The sequence below is a fragment of the Protopterus annectens genome, chromosome 9.part0 (assembly GCF_019279795.1).
Source record: "Protopterus annectens isolate FY-2018-M chromosome 9.part0, PAN1.0, whole genome shotgun sequence".
NCBI lineage: Eukaryota > Metazoa > Chordata > Ceratodontiformes > Protopteridae > Protopterus > Protopterus annectens.
In genome coordinates this window covers 1,262,370,005-1,262,391,183 of record NC_056743.1, presented here as the reverse complement: position 1 = coordinate 1,262,391,183, position 21,179 = coordinate 1,262,370,005, and positions in this window count along the sequence as shown.

Sequence of the window (21,179 nt, the reverse complement as noted above, 5' to 3'; positions counted from 1 at the left end):
TCAGGAGGGTCAACAATTAAGGAGGTCCGAGAGACTGAAAAATTAAGGGAAATGGACCTCCTGGGGCAAGTTGAACTACAATGCTCAGAGCAACAGGAACAGCAATTATTCCAACAGGGGACAACAGCAGGGCTAGAGGAGAGACTTTCATTGACTGAGTTATTTAACACAACTGCTATGTCTGATCATTTCCTGTTTGCACTTATTTTTAAAATTGTTTTTTTCTCAAACCTTGCATTTTATCTGTCTTTGGCCTAGCACTCTTGTGTGGGGTCATTTACTGCACTGTTATAACTTGTTGATACTTGTTAACCTCTGTTATCTCTGAAAAACAAAAAACAAAAAAAAATTCTTGCTTTTTTCCCACTTTTCTGAGATTTAAAAAAGTTCAGTTACAGGCTTGCTGTTCTTGAACTGTTTGTAAGTTTCTGTGAGGCCATTTTTTGCTTGGGCTAAAAGAAAGTCTCTCTGTTGATCAGTGGCAGTAAAAAACATTGAGCAGCCTGCCTGCCCCTGTGGAAGTGGTTACTGTCTTGAAACTGTAGTTTTATTGGCCATTTTGGGTCAATTCCAAAACTCCTTCATCTTCCTCTCTTAAAACCTGGTTGCCTCATGGTTTTGGCATTTTTCAGGCTTGTTGGCTGTTGGTGAAGCACCCACCAAGAGGAGAAAATGCTGAGAGAAGAAAGGAGCCACTTTGAGACTTTAAGTATTTTTCCTCTGTTTATTTGCTAAGTTTTTCTGCATAGCCGCCTATTTTGAGAATTTTCTGGCTTGTTAAATTTGATTTCTGCATTAGTAACTGTATTTAGAGCACAACCTAGAGCTGTTTACTGAATTTCCTGTTTGCACTTATTTTTAAAATTGTTTTTTTCTCAAAACTTGCATTTTATTTGTCTTTGGCCTAACACTCTTGTGTGGGGTCATTTACTGCACTGTTATAACTTGTTGATACTTGTTAACCTCTGCTATCTCTGAAAAAACAAAAAACAAAAAATCTTGCTTTTTTCCCACTTTTCTGAGATTTAAAAAAGTTCAGTTACAGGCTTGCTGTTCTTGAATTGTTTGTAAGTTTCTGTGAGGCCATTTTTTGCTTGGGCTAAAGGAAAGTCTCTCTGTTGATCAGTGGCAGTGAAAAACATTGAGCAGCCTGCCTGCCCCTGTGGGAGTGGTTACTGACTTGAAACTGTAGTTTTATTGGCCATTTTGGGTCAATTCCAAAACTCCTTCGTCTTCCTCTCTTAAAACCCTCTTTTGCGTGGTTTTGCGCGTTTTTGAGCATAGCGCAACAACGGGCAGTGCCGCCTAATTGGGTTTAAACTATTCCTGGCTCCACAAAGTCTGCTCTTCACTTTTTCCCTTAGAACTGCTCTATCTCTCAATTTAAACACCATATTCTCATTCTAAGGCCCTTCACTGGTCCAATTAAGTAATCCTACAAGTTAGCACTATTAAACCATAAGCACTACTTACTCTTATACTCTCTATGATTACCCTGTCCTCTATTGGTCCGCCTTAAATTCAGTTTCCCTGTTACTCTAGCATGTCCAAAGGTCAGTCAATGGTTTCCTCTCCAGTCCAGCTAGTGAATATGGGAATTTTGAGGCAATGCTACAACTGTCTCATGTACACGGACAACCCTCTCCTCCTCCAAACAGGTTCAAATATATGTGAGAGATGCAACTATTTAGCCAAACTGGAGGCTGAGCTCTCTCATCTCAAAACTGGTGTAACCAGTCAGGAGGAGAAGGTAACCTCACAAAACACAATTCCAGTATCACATAGTCCCACCACATCAGCGAACCAAACACATAAATACACAAAAACATACTCTGAGGCTCTAAATAAAAATCTACCTAAGCAACAGAGACCTCCAAAGCAGACATCCAAGCAAACGCTACCTCAAAACAAAACACACACAACACATAACCCACAAAGTCAGTGTGCCAAGCAGCCACAGCCCTTAAGGCTGAATAACACACTTGATACTCTTGTTATAGGTGACTCTATTGTCAGACACACTGATGTCCCGCTCACCAGGCTGAATAAAGAGAAGGTCACGGTGAGCTGCCTGTCGGGTGCTAGGATCCGACACATAACGCAAGCACTCAGGTCACTCCAAAGCAAATACAAATATGACTCAGTCATTGTACATGCTGGTGTGAATGACCTGAGACATACCTCCCTGGACTACATGAAAAGAGACATAGAGGAGCTCTCTGATCATGTAGCCCAGGCTGGTATGACCCTGACCTTGAGCAGCATCTTACCCTCACCTAGAATGATGCCACAGTACAAAGACAAAATGATCGATTTTAATAATTGGCTAAAATTTTGGTGTCATTCAAAGGGGATCCAGTGTCTGTCAGCCTGGGATGACATGCTCGACAAGCCACGTTGCTTCACTAGGGATGGCTTGCATCTGTCACCACTGGGCTTTCAGATATTGGCAAAGGCTCTTGCCACCCCCATAGTGCCTTTTTTAGGGAAGGCTCAAAAGTCAAACCCACCCCCATAGACAGCACAAGGAACAAGAAACTAAGGGTAATGCTGCTAAATGCCAGAAGTGTTAACCTCAAGATGCATGCACTCGAAGCTCTCCTCAGTATGGAGAACATCAATATCTGTGCAGTGACAGAAACCTGGTTCAAGGCTCCAGAGAGCACCCCAGCACTACCAGGCTATACCTCGTATCATGCTTTTCGGCCCCAAAACCCGGACCGAACCACAAAAGGAGGGGGAGTTTCCATATTTATCAAGGATATCCACACCTCCAGGTTAGTGGCATTGCACGAAGTATCGGAGACCATCCATGTGCAACTAACAGTGGGCAAGACTGCTTTTCAGTTTATAGCATCCTACAGACCACCCTCTCAAAGTCAGGAATCCCATTTGGCTTTCCTGAAAACATTGGAGAACATGAAGATCTCTCCGAACACCATTATATTGGGCAACTTCAACTACCCAAACATTGACTGGGAGCACTACTCAAGCCCCAGCACCTTAGCCCAAAGATTCCTGGGAATTATAAACTCAAATGCTGTGGAACAACTAGTCACCACTCCCACAAGAGGGGACAACATACTAGACCTGATCATTACCAACATGGGGACTCTATGCTCCACACCAGAAGTATATCCCTCATTGGTAAGATCAGACCATAAATTAATTTCACTGGATGTCCACATCCCGACCCCACCCCCAGCCCAGAAAACCACAGTGAAAAACTTCTCAAAAGCAAACTTCTCACTTCTCAAAACCAAAGTGGAATCCTTCAAGGCCCCAGGGCCAGTGGAAACTACAGCCCAAACTGCAGAATCCTATATAAATGCATTCTACGGACATCTCCAGGAATGCATGGATCATGCTATCCCAAACAAAACCAAGACCCAATCATCCAAAGGCAGGCGTCCAGTCTGGTGGATCCCTGCCATAAATAAACTGTACAACAGAAGGAGGAAGCTACTACATGATAGAGCAAAATCCCTAATAGGGAAGGCATCTCTGATCAGTACTAGCAAAAAATTACGATCCCTCATAAAATCCTCCAAGGCCAGCTGTGAGAGAAAAATTGCACAGGACATCAAAGAAAATCATAAGGCTTTTTTCAGTTATGTTAGAAACCTGGGATGCAACTCCCAGACTTGTTCTGAGTTGATTCTAAATGACAAAAAATACACTGAACCCACAGACATCGCCAATATCCTGGCAGACAGGTTCAGTGCAAACTTCTCCACCCCGCCCCCCCCAAAAGAGCAAGTATCCATCCCGGCAGAGGGCTGCCTCCCAAACATCTCAGATGCTCAGGTGAAGGCTGCCCTCTCCAAAGCAAAAAACACTGCTTCCATGGGACCAGATGGCGTCCCAGGTTGCGTCCTACATGAACTACAAGAGGAACTAATCCCTCAAATAAAACAGCTATACAATCTCAGCCTCACTACAGGATATGTGCCCACAGAATGGTGTACAGCAACAGTGGTCCCACTCCACAAAGGTGGAGCCTCTACGGACCCTGGAAACTATCACCCCATAAGCCTGACTAGCTTAGTCTGCAAGGCTATGGAGAGGATCATCATGGATCTCATAAACAAGGACATTGGGGACCTACAGACACTAGATCCTACCCAGTTCGGCTTTGTCAAGGGCAGATCCTGCCTTTTGAACCTGGTTGACTTCTTTGAAACAGTCACCAAAGCCATAGATGAAGGGAAGGTAGCCCACACAGCCTATCTGGACCTTGCAAAGGCATTTGACACAATACCCCACTCGGGCATCATAGATAAGCTATCCAGCTTAAATGTAAACCCCTATGTCACAAGATGGGTCGCAAATTGGCTCAAAGACAGAACCCACAGAGTGAGAGTTGCTGGAGCCATGTCAGACTCAAAACCGGTCACAAGTGGCATCCCACAGGGTTCTGTCCTGGGACCACTCTTGTTCGGTATATACTTTTCCGAGGTACAGGCAAACGTGGGAGGACTATGGCTCACCAAGTTCGCAGACGACTGCAAACTGGGTGCCATAATCAACTCTCCAGCTGACACAAACATCCTTCATAAAGGTGTCACAGAGACAGATAACTGGTGCCAGCGCCATGGTTTAAAGCTAAATGCCAAATAATGTATAGTCATACCCTTTGGCAAAAACAATGTGCCCACAAATTACCACATAGGTGGAAACCCATTAAGTGCAGAGAAAGTTATTAGGGACCTGGGGACCCAAGTTGATAGCAATCTCTCCTTTGAAAACCACATTGCCAAAGTGGTTAGAAAGACCTTCTACATAGCCCACCTCATCACAAAGGGTTTCACATCTAGATCAAGAGAGGTAATCGTGCCCCTTTATTCATCCCTCATCAGGCCCATCATAGAATACAATGCCCCTTCTGGGATGTACCTTACCCGACACCTGCAGCAACTAGAAAGACCCCAAAAGTATCTCACCAAGAGGATCAAGGGTCTCAAACAGATGCCATATGCTGCTCGGTTAAACAAACTCCAGCTCTACTCAGCTGCATACTGCCTACTTCGAGGCGATCTATGCCTGACATACAAAGCTATGTCAAATCCAGAATTAATGGACATGCTCCACCTCAGTAAATCTAAATCCCTTAGAGCCACACGCTCGAGGGACTTGAACCTCAGCACAGAAATAAATAGAACTTGCTGGAGGGACAGGTTCATAACCCAGAGGCTCCCTTCGCTCTGGAATAGAATTCCAGTTCATGTGAGGCAGAGCACCTCACTGAATCTCTTCAAGAAGAATCTCAATAAGTGGATGGGGGATCGTAGGTTTGTCCCAGGGATTACTCCCGTGTCACTATTAGACAGAGGCACAGTAAACTAAACCTTAAAAAGGGCACAGTATACTCAAATCAAGGGGTGGCGTAAGCCATACAGAATCGGGCTAGGCTTATAATTGCCCCAGGGCAGATAGCCTAGTATGAACCTATGAACCTAAGATTCATTGAATGTAATTGAAAATGATTGTTCTGATGTTGCAATGGAATGTAATATTTTGGGAAGTGATGTTTTTTATATTTACAGTTACAGTGATGTCATTGTTAGTAAAAGACATTTTAACTTGTTTAAAAAAGGGATATTTTTTGTACCTAACTACAAGACTGACATCGCAAATGTTTTGTTTAACTTAAAACTCTATACTAGAAAATTTAATCTCAGTTTATATTTCAAAAACAGTAATGTCGGCTTGGACAACAACTTGGTGCCCAAATGTAAGAGCACATTCACCCCCCCCCCCCAGTCACCCACTTTATTGTCCTTTGAGAAATTATGTGAAAAACAATTTAGAAAAATAGTCAAAGAGACCAACTATAACACTAATAATCTTACGAGAGATGAAGCTACTATTTTGAATGAATTGGCAGAAAACAAGATGTATTGTGTAATGAAATCAAACAAGGGGGCGGTAGTAATTATGTCTCACATAGATTACAGCTCCAAAATGTTTGAAATATTGCATGGCACCACAACTTATAGTAGGACTTCAAGAAATGCTGTTAATAGAGCTTATGCCAGGATTGATAATTTTTTATTTGATGCTCTATTTAAAAATCAAGTAGAAACTGCGGACATAAAACATTTAACAGTTGAAAGGGTGGACTAATGGTTAAGGTGTTTGCCTTACAACCACAAGGTGCAGGGTTTGAGTTTTCCAAGGGATAATTGGCTAGGCTTAAAATGGCTCACAATGGTAGTTAGCCTATGAAACCAAGAACACCAGTTCTTCTTTTGGCTTTTCCCAGTTAGGGGCCGCCACAGCAGAACTCCAATCTGCTAATGATTGGCAGATGATTTTTTATGGGTGCCAGCTCGACGATCTAACCTTCAGCAAAGGCACGCCCATTCTATGCATGTCTTTCGAACACCACTCGACCGCAGTGAGGACATGCAGACTCCACACAGAAGGCGCTCCAGCCGCGAATCGAATGGGAGAACCTCTTGCTGTGAGGCAACAACACTACTGCTGCACCACCATGGCTGCTATAATCTTTGGAATACCAAAGATTCATAAAAATGTGTACACCACCCCTCTCTTTAGGTCAATAGTAGCAGCCCGAAGTTTTAAAACTGAACCAATAGCAGCATATATAGATAAATGGGAAAGTTTAGTGGTAAGTGAGGCACAAAATATACTCAAAGACTCATGGCACTGTTTGGAATTATTAAGACAAATAAATACAGAGAGCTTGGATTTTTGTTTCCTAACTGTAGACGTGGTCAACTTGTTCTCAGTAATCCCCCACAATGAAGGGTTAGATTTCTTCAGGGAAAGTTTGATGGGTAGCAAATCAGTAGATAAATCCAAGGTTAATTTATTAGTTGGACTCATGAAAGTGGTCTTGACTAACAACTTTATGATTTTTGAAGGTGAATTCTATCATCAGGAAGCAGGAGTGGCAATGGTGGCCAAATGTGCCCCTAGCTTTGTGAATCTGGTTCTCCTAAAATGGGAGAGTAAATATGTTTTTTCCTCTGCCTTTATGGCCAGTGTATTGTTGTATGTGAGGTTTCTGGATGACATACTAATTCTATGGCGAGGAGAGGAACATGTGATGAATGATTTTGTAAAGTACATTAACGACACAACCACTTTACTTGAGTTCACATATAAATGGCACTGTGATAAGATAGAATATTTAGATATTGAGTTGACTAAGGACATTGCTGGGGGCACCTTGGCCAGTAGTATCCACAGAAAGGAAACATACTCCAGTATGTTACTGCACTATAACAGCTGCCACCCCTTCCATCAGAGGAAGGGTATAATAAAAGGCCAAATGGTTAGGTTATCTAGGCTTATTAGTAGTGACAAAACATTTAAAAAAGAGATCTATATATTAATTGTAATGTTCCGAAACAGAGGCTACCCCTTAAGTCTTTTGCTGAAAGTGAAGAGAAAAGTTATGCTTAAAAGAAATACTACATTTAAGCTTATTTTAAAAGCAGGCCTAAATACTAATAAAACTAACACAGCCATGCTAGACACCAATGTTCTGGTATCACAATACAATACCGAAATGTCAAACTTGGTATCAAGTGTTAATAATATATGGGAAACTCACTTTGACAATGAAATGAAGAAAAAGTTGGGACATAAACCTAAGGTTGTGTACAGTCGAGGGCATAATATAAAGAATATTCTTGAAAGTGTCAACAGAAAATAAGGCAAGCACAGGTCATTGATGTATAAATGTGGTGCTTGCAAGACCTGTAAAAATATAAATGATGGCACAAATGTCTTTTTAGGAAGTTTTGAACGTACTATAGGATACCTGGGCAGGTGCAACTGCAATACCACTATGGTGGTTTATTTAGCTACATGCTTATCATGCCCTGGTTTCTACGTAGGCAAGACCAAAAGAAGGCTACAGGATCGCATTACTGAGCACCTTAGAGACATTAAAAATAAAAAAAGGAAGAATGTTTATATGTTCACACTCTAGAATGTCCCAATTATAAGAGATTTTTATTCTTTGTCATTGACAGAGTACAGAGTGACTCTGGGGTGGGGATGATGAATTAGAATTAGAAACCAGAGAAATATAATGGCAACTGAGATTAAATGCTTGTTGCAAGCCAGGTTTAAATGATTATTGTTCTGTAGCCCCATTTTTGAAGCAAAGGGCAGGAGAGGTTTCATTTTAAGTGTACTGTGAAATTTGACTGCAACTAACAGATCAACTATGTTTTGCATTTTTTATTTTGTTTTTTAACTATGTTTTATATTATCATGTTCATTATTAGTATCAACACTAATACTTTTGTCTTGAACGTACTGATTATTGTGGTTTACAGCATGTTATTCTATATATTACACATTCAGGGGAAGTGTGCCTTTAAGTTTTGTCAGGGTAATTTCACTGATGCAAGTAAAATCATGAATAATTGCTTAAGTAATTAAGAGTATATAAAGGAAGTTACATCATAACTGAGTGACTGATTAAGACAATTCTTGTTTCTTGGCGAAAGCCCTTAGTTGGTTTTACTCTGACAGTGTTTAAAGTTAAATAAACTTGTGCTTCACGCAAATATTGCCTTGGTGGCTCGCTTTTTTATTTTTATTGCTGCTTACAAGTTTTGAACCATTTGGCTTGTTTTTTTGTTATATTTTCTTTGAGAAAGTCACCAAGGCTCTGAATGAGGAAATGACAGTGCATGCCACCTATCTTGACCTTGCCAAGACACGTGATACAATCCTCCATTCGGGTATTATTAGAGAAATTAACCCCTACATTACCAGATGGGTAGCTAACTGGCTCACCAACAGGACACATGCTGTCAAAGTGGGTGACTTCACCTCTAGCAAAAGACCAGTCACCACTGGCATACCACAGGGTTCTGTACTGGGTCCCTTAATGTTCAGAATTTATTTCTCAGAAGTCCAGGCAAACCTGGATGGCCTGTGGCTGACCAAGTTCACTGATGATTGCAAACTGGGAGCAATCATTGAGTCTCCCAACGATGTTAATATACTGCAGACATGGTTAACACAAACAAATGATTGCTGCCATAGCCACAGATTAGAGCTAAATGCCAAAAATGCATTATTATTCCCTTTGAGAAAGCTGATGTCCCTGCTAATTACATTATAGACAGTGCCCCCCCCCAGTGTAGGCTCAGTGGTATGTAATCTGAGTACTCAGCTTGATAACAATCTGAACTTTACTCACCACGTATCCACAGTAGTAAGGCAATCCTTCTATGTGGCACATCTTATAAATAAAAGCATCACATCTAGATCTAAGGATGTTATAATTCCATTATACTCAGCCCTCATCAGACCAATAATTGAGTACAGTGCTCCCTTTTGCATGTACCTCACCAGACACCTGCAACAATTGGAGAGACCACAGAAGTTTCTCACCAAAAAATTACAGGGTACACAAAACAAGTCTTACGTGGAAAGACTGAAAGCCCTTTCACCGTATTTTGTCTCCTACAGGTTGCTAAGGGCTGACATGCCCCTGGCATACAGGGCAATCTCTGACCCCACCTTGATGGAAATGCTACACATTCGTAAATTAAACTGCAGGAGGGAAACTCACTCCAAGGATCTTAAACTAGCTTGTGACATGAACATGTCATGATGGAGACATAGATGCATCTCTCAGAGACTGTCACTTCTCTGAAACAAGCTTCCAAGTCACATGAAACAGAGCCCTCCAGACCCTCTTCAAATGCAACCTAGATCAATGGATGGGTGATCGCAAATTCACTCCTGAGGTGGTGCCCATGTCCCTCCTGGACTGAGGAAGTCAATATTTACTACCATAGACCCTTACCTCTGAGAACTTCACTCACCTAACCACTGACAACCAGGTCAATTCAGGATAACTATGGCTAGGCTTGCAAGGGCTCTAGGGCTGTTAGTCTAGTAAACTCCAATGAACTTATGAACCTATGAAAAAAGAACCTTTATGAGTGGGATTGAATAGCTGTATTTCCAAACTAAATACATTGATTTGTACACAAATAATGTGCCCAGATTACAAACACATATATTTGATTTTGGAGTATACCACTGGGAACCTAGGTTCAGTAACAGGCCAGGATGGTAGAAGATTCACCGACGTTGGGAGTAGTGGAATTGCAGCATCTCTTTCTCATCACAATGGAGAGTAGCAACATACATTAATACACTACTAATCCCTCAGTGACACGAGGTTAGGTTTCTAAGCCACCACTGCCAACAAATACATGGCTGAGTGCATGTGTAGTGACCACTGTAAATTACGGAGTGCATGATGGGAGTCATATTATGCAAAACAGTAGTAACAGATCAACAGTATGTGTTGGCAGTTGCCATCAGAATCAGTGCTGGCAATACTGCATGTTGCAGTGGTCCATGCAAACAAAGATGAGGATGCAAGAAGCCCAGCTTGTTCTCACTGAACAGCTACAGTGGACAGTATCACTTTACAGCATTCTGGTGCCTGATTCCCCACTAAGCTACTGATGCAAGACTGGTAACTGTCTCCAAAAAGCAGTCAGTATTGCCCTGTGGGGTCTATGCAAGATGGCTGGTGAGACTCCTTTCTCTAGACTGAAATGTTTTGAATCTAGGGGATGAATATCAGGATAACTGCACTAACAGCTCTGAGTATCTGCAACAACAGTTGGCCACTTTCACTAGAACATGATGTATGCAACACTGGTATGGCTGGCCTGGTAAGGGGAGACTCAATGGACAGAATCATAAGTATACAGTACAGACAAAGGTTGGATTCATAAAGCTACAGTTTTGCAATGAGCAATGCAAAATGGCACTGGAAGTGGACAAGATCAAGGTGTTTGTGATTCAAAGATACTGATTGCATGAAAGTGCAAGGGTTGAGACTGTGTAATATGCAGTGCATAGAAATGAGCAATAACGGTATACAAATGAGAAAGACAATGCAAATGAGCAACATATGCTATGCAAGTGTAGGAGACCAAGACTGTGGACTGATTTAGAAAAATATAAAATGGAAGCACTACGTGCCCACACCCACCCACCCACTGTGAACACTGTGATTTATGGAGTGAGAAGTGGGAGCCATGTTAGACATAAGTAGTACTAGATCAACAGCATGTGTTGGCAGCTGCCATGGGAGTTAGTGCTGGCAATGCTGCACGTTACAGTGGTCCATGTAAAATAAAAGATGATAGAGACAGCAACTTACACAACAACAACTACTGACAGACCAGCAGATAATTGATCACTTCAGTGTGGACAGGATACACCACTGGACCTGGAAGAACGCTGGAACACTGACAAAGTGGTGGTGACTGGTCTGCAGTTATGGACTATTACATAGACAACACAGCATAATATGATACATTCTGTAGCTCTCAGGCTAAAAAGAGCAGCACATGGTCTGATCATACTGTGCATCAGACATCAACATACAGATGTGGCCACACTGTGCATCAGACATCAACATACTCACACAGGACAGGTGTGGGAAGGGCAAAGTCATCATCATTTGCAAAGGTAGTTGGACACAATGACAGTTGACTCCAAAAGTACAATGTTGGGTAGAGTTATGTGAGGTAAAGTCAATAACCTCACAGTCTGGGTGGTTGTTGGGTGATAGGGATTACATCCTCTAGTGATGATTTTGGGAATACTACTAATTGATTGTTGCCAGCAACCACTCTGCTAGCTGTCAATGACCACATCCTCCAGTTTTTTTTAATTTCTACAAATCTTTTTAGTTTCTAATACCATGATGGGAATGGTCCCCATTCTTAAGTCAAAGTACGATTAAAGTTCATGAAATTAGTATTGTTTAAATCTTTGATGTTAGCCAAAAGTGCTCTTTCCAGCATCCGCAATGCACCCAGTAATGACTCCTTCTGTAATTCATATGGAGTTACATGTATTGGTAACATATCCACGTATTATTGTAAAATTTTTTTATAAGACCTGTTGCCCCTACTACTACTGGAACTGTCTGGGTATCCTTCTTCCACATTACCCTCATTTCCACCTGCAAATCTTGGTATTTTATGACTTTGTGTATCTCTGCATGTAAGACACTGTAGTCACTGGGTGTAGCGACTTCAATAATCAATACTACTTTTTTCTTCTTTTCATGGACTACTATATCTGGTTTTCTCACATCTATTTTTTCTACTATTGGTGATGGGTGATCCCATGTGATATAAACTTCATCATTTTCTATGATGCTTTGTGGCTCACATTTCCAATGTTTTTCAGCCACTTCAGTACCATAATGTTTGCACATTTCCCAGTGCAATAGTCTTGTCACATTATTATGCCTTTCAGTATACAATCCTTCTTCCATTAGTATATCACAACTAGCCACAAGATGTGCGACTGTTTCTAGTTCTGTTTTACAAAACCTACATTTGTCTGTTTCTCTAACATGTTCAGTGGACTTTGTAAACCAACGTAGTCCACTATCTTGGGCTGCCAGTATTAACCTTTCATCTTTTATTTTAAATTCACCTCTCCTTAATCATTCCTGCACTCGAGCCTGATCAACATAAGGTTGTTCCAAGAGTTTCCTATACTTGCAGCTATATTTATGCATTTTCCACATTTTTTGCCTTCTCATCTGATCTTTCACCTTATATTTTCATTTGTTTTGCAGCACATTCAGTTGCTGCTTAATTTTTATCTACTTCTGGTTTGATTTCCATTCCTGCTTGATGCTGATATGCTTCTGTTAAACTAATCAGGAAAGTCATCTTAGACTTTTTCTCCTCGTATTTAAGAACTTTCACTACATTTGGGTCTTGTGAAGTCAACAGATATGTGTGCAGTCCAACGATTACTGATATATACATGTAATCAATTTCAAGGAGGCCCATACCTCCTTCGGAATGTGAGATATATAATCTTGGTATGCAGTGATTTTTATAAATCATTTGATGAGCATAAAGCATCCTTCTTGCTTTCCTGTCTCACCTGTCCAACATGTTTTAGGTCCAATCAATCAGTCCAAAGCTGTAAGTTAAGACAGTTAGAGCAAATTGGTTTATAGCTTGGACTTCATTCCTAGATGCCAATTATGTTTTTAGTGTTAATTTAAGCCTTCTAAAATATATCTTACTGAGTTTTATTCGCATTTGTTCATGTTTTACTGCTTATCCTTCATCAATTCCCAAATATTTATATACTCCCTCTTGCTCAAATTCATTTATATCACATTCCTGTCCCAAAGTGAAGTTTTCTTGGTGCTGCAGCTTTCATGCATTAAAGGTTGCTTTTGCACATTTATCAAGACCAAATATTCTTATATCAGCTGAAAAAGTTTAAACCACTTACAGTTGTGCTTTCAGTTCCTCATCTGATGAACTATACAGTTTTAAATCATCCACAAAATGAAGATGAGAGGTCTTTACACTTTGTTGTTTCCCAGGAGTAAAATTATAACCATGACCTAATGTGTTAAGCAGACAGCTTAATGGGTTAAAGGCAAGATAGAATAGCAACGGGGGCAGAGAGTTACCCTGGAATATCCCCCACTGAATTTGTATCCCTGGAATAGTAATTTGCCTTTATGGTTTAATTGCAAAGTGGTCTGCCACTGTTTCATGGTGGCTGTAATGTAATCGATCACAATGGGATGTATTTTATACATTTTTAAACACTCTTTTATCCGTGAATATGGAATACTGTCAAATGCTTTTTTGTAGTCAGTCCATGCTATACCTAGATTCTTCCCTTTTTGACAGTTCTCCACTATGACTTTATTTAACAACAAGTGATCCTTTGATCCATATGACTTTCTTTTATTACCCTTTTGTTCTATTGCCATGATTGAGTTTTCTTCTAAATTACTATAAACTCTGTTTGTATTAGTTCCGGTGTATAGTTTATATGTTGTTGGAAGGCAAGTTATTGGTCTACAATTTTTAAGATAACTTGCAGGATCACTCTTAAGTAGGATCATTGTTTTTCCTGTTGTTAACCAGGCTGGTGTCTGTTTGGGGTGTGCATATAAATAGTTTTTACTTGTGGCTAAATCTTCATACAAAGATGTTAAAACTTTCAGCCAGAAGTTAAGTACTGTGTCTGGGCCTGGGGTACCACTATGTGATTGTCACCAGCAACCACTCTGCTGGCTGTCAATGACCACATCTTCCAGCAATAAGGTTAGGATGCTGGTATGCAAAGATTGCCAGTGTCCTATGTACTAGCCAGCCATTTTGGTGCTGGTCCATCCTGTGATGTGGACAGGGTGGAACTGTGGAGCATTGATGGAGCACAAAGAGGATGGACTTCACAGGTAAATACCAACAGATATTGCCTACAACCAAGTATGTCAGACCATTTTTTAGTCAATTTAGTTAAGGGAACCAGCATAAAATGAACTCTTCTGATAAGTATGCTAAAAGGTCAGTGTCACACCTGAGCAAGAAGTGTAGAGCAAAAGGAATCCAGCATGCCAATATAGCCAGTCATGAGATGGTGGTAGCTTTATATGCATCTGGAATGCAGCATGGGCAGCCCAGAAAGTGCAGTGAGTGTGTAGGAGACAGACAAAAGACAATCTATTCCATCCCAACAGTGCCACAAAGCTGAAGTGGAATTAGAGACTGGCACTGTAGATGAGCTACATGTGGAAGTCAAAGCAACTTAGAAAAGGCAGCAGCTGGAGGTAGAATGAAAAGACAGAAAGAAAAGCAGCACCACTACAAAAAGAGATGCTGATCTTTCCCCAGAGTCAAGTCAGTTATGGAGGAGCTAAACCCTAGACACCCAGGTTGGTATAAAACTTTTTTTACAGTACAAAGAGGGGATGATTTTTCTTGGTTTATATTGTTCAAAGAATGTTCACTTGTATATTTCAGGCTAACTCCTGAAATATACAGAAAAAAAGCTTATAGAGTATTTATTTTATTTATTATTTTATTTATTTTACATTTGTTGACCGGGATAGTCCGACTGGATATATGTCCATTTTCAGCGGAGGCCCGGGGAGAAAAGCTCCACAGTAAAAACAGAGATTAATACATTGTAATAAAACAAAGAAAGAAAATAAAACAAAAAACAACTTTATCTCCTATATTAATAGATGCAACAAAGGAGATGCAGTACAGGACTATCATATGCAATATCAGGGATACAATAATATAAACAGAGATTCCAGCATACCAATTCTCCTTTTAGGCTAATCACTTTAGTTAAGAGGAGAGAGAAACAAGAAAGAAAGAGGGGATGGAAAGAGTATTTCTCAGAAATCAGCACTTACTTTCACAGATAGATAAGCGATTATAAGGTCACCATATACGCAGTGGTTGCAGATGTCTTGGTGAGAGAACAAGTCTTCAGTACATCATTAGGATTTGGTTTCCATGCCAGGAGTGTCACAGTGCTGAAGAGATAGGGAGGAATGTGGATCTTATATAGCCAAAAGGTTTCAACTTCATAACTGGTGGTACCAAGAACTACATATGGGTGTAAGGGAACCCATGGTGGACAGCCTAAGCCATCACAGCAGGCCTCACAAGAAAATAAAGAAGCCATGGTTTCTGGTACACATCCAGGTTTAGTGGTTAAATGTATGAAATGTAACCAAACAGGGCATGTATGATTTCAATTTCCACTGATACAGGGTGAAGAACAAAGGTATCAGGAAGCAGCAAAGAGGGTTCGCATTACCACAGTAGTGGGCTATCTGAAGACAATTGTACCAAACTACCACAAAAGTTTGTATACTACCTTGGTGGAAGTGAGAAAGGTCATTGCTAAAAGAACACAGCCTCTGACATAACCATAGTTTAGCATGCAGTGGTCAACAAGGAGCAATTTTTGCATGGGTGGTCCTTTCCAACTTTGGCCTTGGAAGGGTGACTTTTTCAGGCATTTTGGCCAGAATTTATCTCGAGTAGCGAGGGGCAAGGGAGCAAGCTGTTGGTTGGGTCTGAGAATATCACTGCTGATGTTCTAATAGGAATTGGCTTTGCCATGCAGTACCTTGTGTGCATGCTGTTATATGCAGTCAGGAATGGAAGAAAACATGTGGGCAAGGCAGAAGGGGGAGCCCCAAGCAGGGTCTACACCATCAGCCAGTGCTGCCAATGTGACTGCTTCAGTGGGAGAGCTAGTCAGTAACAGTGAACTGGATTTAGAGCCATAACATGGGAAAGGTGTTCCCTCAAAAGGGATTACCTCAAGATGAGATAGATGGTGGTAGTAGTCAGCTAGCAGTTGAGGCACCACTGGTAGAAGGTTCCATTTATTTGGGGGTGGGGCTAAGTATTTAACAACTACTGACTAACAGTACCTTTGACACCTGCAGCCAGCAAGAGGTCAGCATTTGTGACCCCACTTGGGTTATATGAACTTGCAGAAATGCCCTTTGCAATGAAAAATGCTCCTGGGACTTTCCATAGGCTGATACATTGCACCCTAGCAAAATTAGAAACATATGCCATTGCTTACCTGAATGACATTGTCATCTACAACCAGTCAGGAGTAGAACATGACAGGGATGTGTTGGGCAAACTACAAAAGGCAGGCTGACTTTCAAGTTTAACAAGTATCTGGTGGGTATGGCAGAGCTAGCTTAATCTGGATCAAAGATTGGGTGATAGGAAGATTAGGCCAAAATATGACAAGATAAAAGCTATTCAGGCATGGCCAACACCTATTACCAAAAAAACAGGTCAGGTCACTCTTACGGATAATATAGGAAGTTTGTTATCCACTATAGTATAATAGCCATTCCCCTTTCAGATCTCACCAGGAAAAATAATTCAGATAATGCTGCCTGTCCGCAGTCATTTCAAAAGCTCAAGGAGGCTTTGAATGGATACCCTGTACTAGCCAATCCTGGTCACAGTCAAGAATTCATTGTTGCAGGTAGACACTTCCAATTTTGGGGCAGTGGCTATCCTTAGCCAGATTTCTTCAGGGGGCAACCTGGGAGGAATCTTATGCAGCCATGGAGAAGTAATGTCTGGGCATTGTCCGGGCTCTTCAAAAGTTATAAGCCTACCTGTATGGCAAAAAATTCTCCATGGTGGTTATATAAGGCAAGTGGGCAGAAAGGAAAGCTTCTTAGATGAGGTTAACTTTGGAGTTCAATAATATGACATTCCAGCATAGGAGTGGTACTTCTAACACTAATGCAAATGGTCTGTCTAGAAAGGGTAGAAGAGTGAGTTAAAATGTAATGTATATAGAGTATATTTTATTTCTTTCTTATTTCAGATGGCACTGTTGTAAGTTATATTTCTGCTATGTTTAACTGCAATATATAAAATTCATGTGGCTTGAACATTTATGACATTTCTCTGTAAATACAAAATAAAGGAGTTGGAAGGAAAAGCATGTATGTAATAACTGAAGTGTAAAAGGTAACATTTTGTTTTTCCTGTGGCAGGAAAATTAAGGTCATAAAATACAATAACAAGAAGCTTCAAATGAAGTTATTAGTATTCAAATGAGAAACATTTTCATTGTATATGAAATTTCTGAATGAGGAAAAATATTTACTGTTTAGTTAGACTTTTTTTTATTGACGCAGTGGTGGTGCTGCGTTAGCGTTGTCGCCTCACAGTAAGACGCTGTCCGGTTTGATTCTCAGCTAGAGCGTCTTCTGCATAGAGACACGCGTGAATGGGCGTACCTTCGTTGAAGGTTGTGCATCAGGCCTGGCAAGCCGATACGTAAAAATCAACTGCCAATCATTAGCGGACCGGAGTTCCGCTGTGGGGACCCCTAACCGGGAAAAGCCGAAAGACACAAACAAAATTTAGACTTTCCTTTATTGTGTGGGAAAAGAAGTAATGTTATCTGATGTAACCCCTTGGTTTTCTGTGGGAACAGAAAATAATGACCTGAAATGTATACATTTAGAGTTGAAAGCAAAGTCACCTTGCTTAGTCTTGCTTAGGAGATTTTAATACCCTTATGCAAATTGCTGTTTGAATTTGACCTTATATAATTATACTCTTCCAGAATAGTTAGGGCTAGTATTTCTTCAAAAAGAGATAGGCATGATATTTGTTTAGCTGTAAATCAGATTCTTCTTTAAATAAACTGTTTTGCACAAATGACTTATTTTTAATATTCTTTGTGCATTGCCTTGACTTCTGAATATTTAAACTGTATTGGCACTGTCTTTATTGTCTAAGTGGGGTTTTATTAATTCACTTTAAGATTTTGTGGTTGGTATTTACTATTTAGTTACACATGTTTTATTATCTGAGTAGAGGATGTTATTGGCCATTGTAAATTGGCAACATATGGTATCCACCTCCATTTAGTCAGCCCGTTTGAGCATGCTACCAATGAAATACTGTTTTTTAATTCATATTTTCCTAACTCAAGATTGGTCAGATAACTGATGTGTCTGGCCTCTAGCCATATCAAGAGTAGTGGCAGTACTGTTATGACACGAAGAAAGCCATGTGAATTGGAGAATCCTGACTGTCTTCCCTGGGAACTGTAAGTGTGTGTGTGTGTGTGTGTGTGTGTGTGTGTGTGTGTGTGTGTGTGTGTGTGTGTGTGTGTGTGTGTGTGTGTGTATATATATATATATATATATATATATATATATATATATATATATATATATATATAATATTTTTGATAAGCATTTATCATGGATAAGAAACATAGGAAAAAGGAAGACACTGTAGTTTTTAGAATGTTGAGAAAGGAGCCTGTGGTGCCAGGCCAAATACTCAGCTCTGTTAATGTGTCAGTTCGTAGACCGGATGTAGATGCTGTAAGCCTATACCCAGGACAATAGACATACTCCGTTTATGCTCTTGGGGCCAGGTGTCTTTAAGTGAGTTTGTTACTGAACCAGATTTACATGCACTTTGGTGGTATACTAGCTGGCAGTGGTAGGATTAAACTCCCTTTCAGCTACAGACTGGTCATCACCAACATGTGACAAGTGGTGCCATCTATCACATGGAACATGGCTTCCCCCACTGTACACTGTATTCCCAGGATATCACTTGTAGGTACTAATTTGAAGACCCCACCCCCAGTATATGGTACTTTAATCATGCAGATATGTATGGACATGACAGTCTCCCACCCCATAACTCTGGTATGCCATGCAATTTCTTATGGGTATTATATCCTCCTCACAGGCATACAAGAGTGTCATGTTACTGTGTGGTGGCACTAAATGTGACATATAAGGGCATCTTTGTGCCTCTGTACTTCCAGTCTTCATGTATACCATGTTTGAGATGGAAATTCTATATGTGGTCCAGTTTTGAGTGTGTCTGAGGTGCACAGATAACAGCATACAACCTTCCCTTTCACTGACAGACACCACAGACATTGCAAACATGAAACAGATATATCATCCCACTTCTCCTTCTGTCTTGTTTGTCTGTATGTGATGCCCCATGCCAACATCACTAAAATCTATTCATATACTTAAAAGTTGTTTTCTTCAAGATGGTAGCAGTTCTTTACATCTTGCTAACACTGGCTGGTAGGGAGACAGGTATGTAAATCAGACCAGATATTGTTGATGTCTCTGAATCATTTCCTCTGTGTACTGAGCTAACCATACCTTTCAGAATAAGTCAAACATCTGTTATTCAGCATAAAGTACACACATCTGTGCTAATACACCAGGCCTAGAAATGTGCATGGCAATGTTGTGCAGCACTATATTGCATGATACATGATTGATAAACTTGTGTCCATGAGCACAGGACTACCATATTGCTCATCTATTTGACCAAATAAGTGGCCATGGCTCCATCATCCTCAATGCAAGTTATCTTTAGCATGGTATGCCAGGGATAACAGGACTTTCTTTTTTTTCTCCACAGAGACTTCAAGGAGCACTTATTTGGGCATTATGATGACTCTTTTAAAAACACGTGTCTGATGTGACCTTGCACAGGTACTGTTTGATGCCATAGGCATCAGCAATTCAGAGGAACAATGTGGCCATTGATACAATGACGTGAAGCACCACCAGCCTGATCTGCTCTGTAAAGGGGAAGCAAAGGTCCTAGAGAGTATTTTTTGTTCAATCACATTCTGTTTTCTTAGCTATTATCCACCTATTCTTAAGAATATGACACTTGTGTGATGAAAGGAGGTACTGCCAGCACAGCTAGCTAGAATTTTGTAAATAATTATATGTCATTTGTGAATATCAAACTAATTTATATAACAAGCTTGTGTTACAAATGTATTAGAACTGTATGTCATGTGTATATCAGACTTCTCTATAAAGATGTTTGTGTTTGAAAAGGTATTGGTAAAGTACTGTGTTTGAAATGTAACCACAGTGTGCCCTACCAGAAAAGAACAGAAATGTACCTGCACTATTGTAACTGTATAAATGTATATGTTTAACAGAGGAAACTAGACGGTTAACCTGAGTCCAACAAACTTTAGAAAATTATCTGAAATTAAATTACTTTATAGGATGCAATAAAGAGGCTATCTCTTAAGTTTTCAATGCAGCTACAGATGCACTGTCTCTGCTACGAAGCTTTCTGTATTGCCCTTGGAGTGAACAAATTGTTACTTTTGAAGCATGAAGGAATACAATTGTTTTATGACTTCCAGCATCTGCCAAAGACCTGAGGAAAAGCCCTTGTCTGTATATTTTGACAGGAAGATGTTAAATGCAGACAACTTCTAGCAATGGGGGTTTTGGCCTCGGAACTAGAAGTCAGATGACCAGAAATCGACTAGAAGTCAGATGACCAGAAATCGATCGTCCCAAAAGAAAAGGTGGTGGTGTTGCTATTCTTTTTAAAAAACATCTTAATATCACTACCCTTCCACTCTTATCATCTCAAGATAGCAAGATAGAAGCCATCATTATCAAACTCCAATTAAATTCCAAAAAATCCATATATATCATCTGTATGTACCTGCCTCCTGGCAACAATATACCAATACTTGAAGATTATCTTAGTTGCGTATCAGCTACTTATCCACAGGAAACCATCATACTAGGAGACCTGAACATAGACTGGAATAGCATTAATGCAGAAAATCCTTCATCTCATATTAACCTTCATGGCTTCACCCAAACCATTACCTTGACTACTAGGCTCAATAAACATACTAACAGAGAAAGCATTTTAGACTGGATACTTATAAACAGATTAAAAACTGATTACAAAGTAGGAACCTTGCCAGACGATGTTAGTGACCACTCTTTAACTTTTATAACAAGAGAAAAAACTGACTGTCCA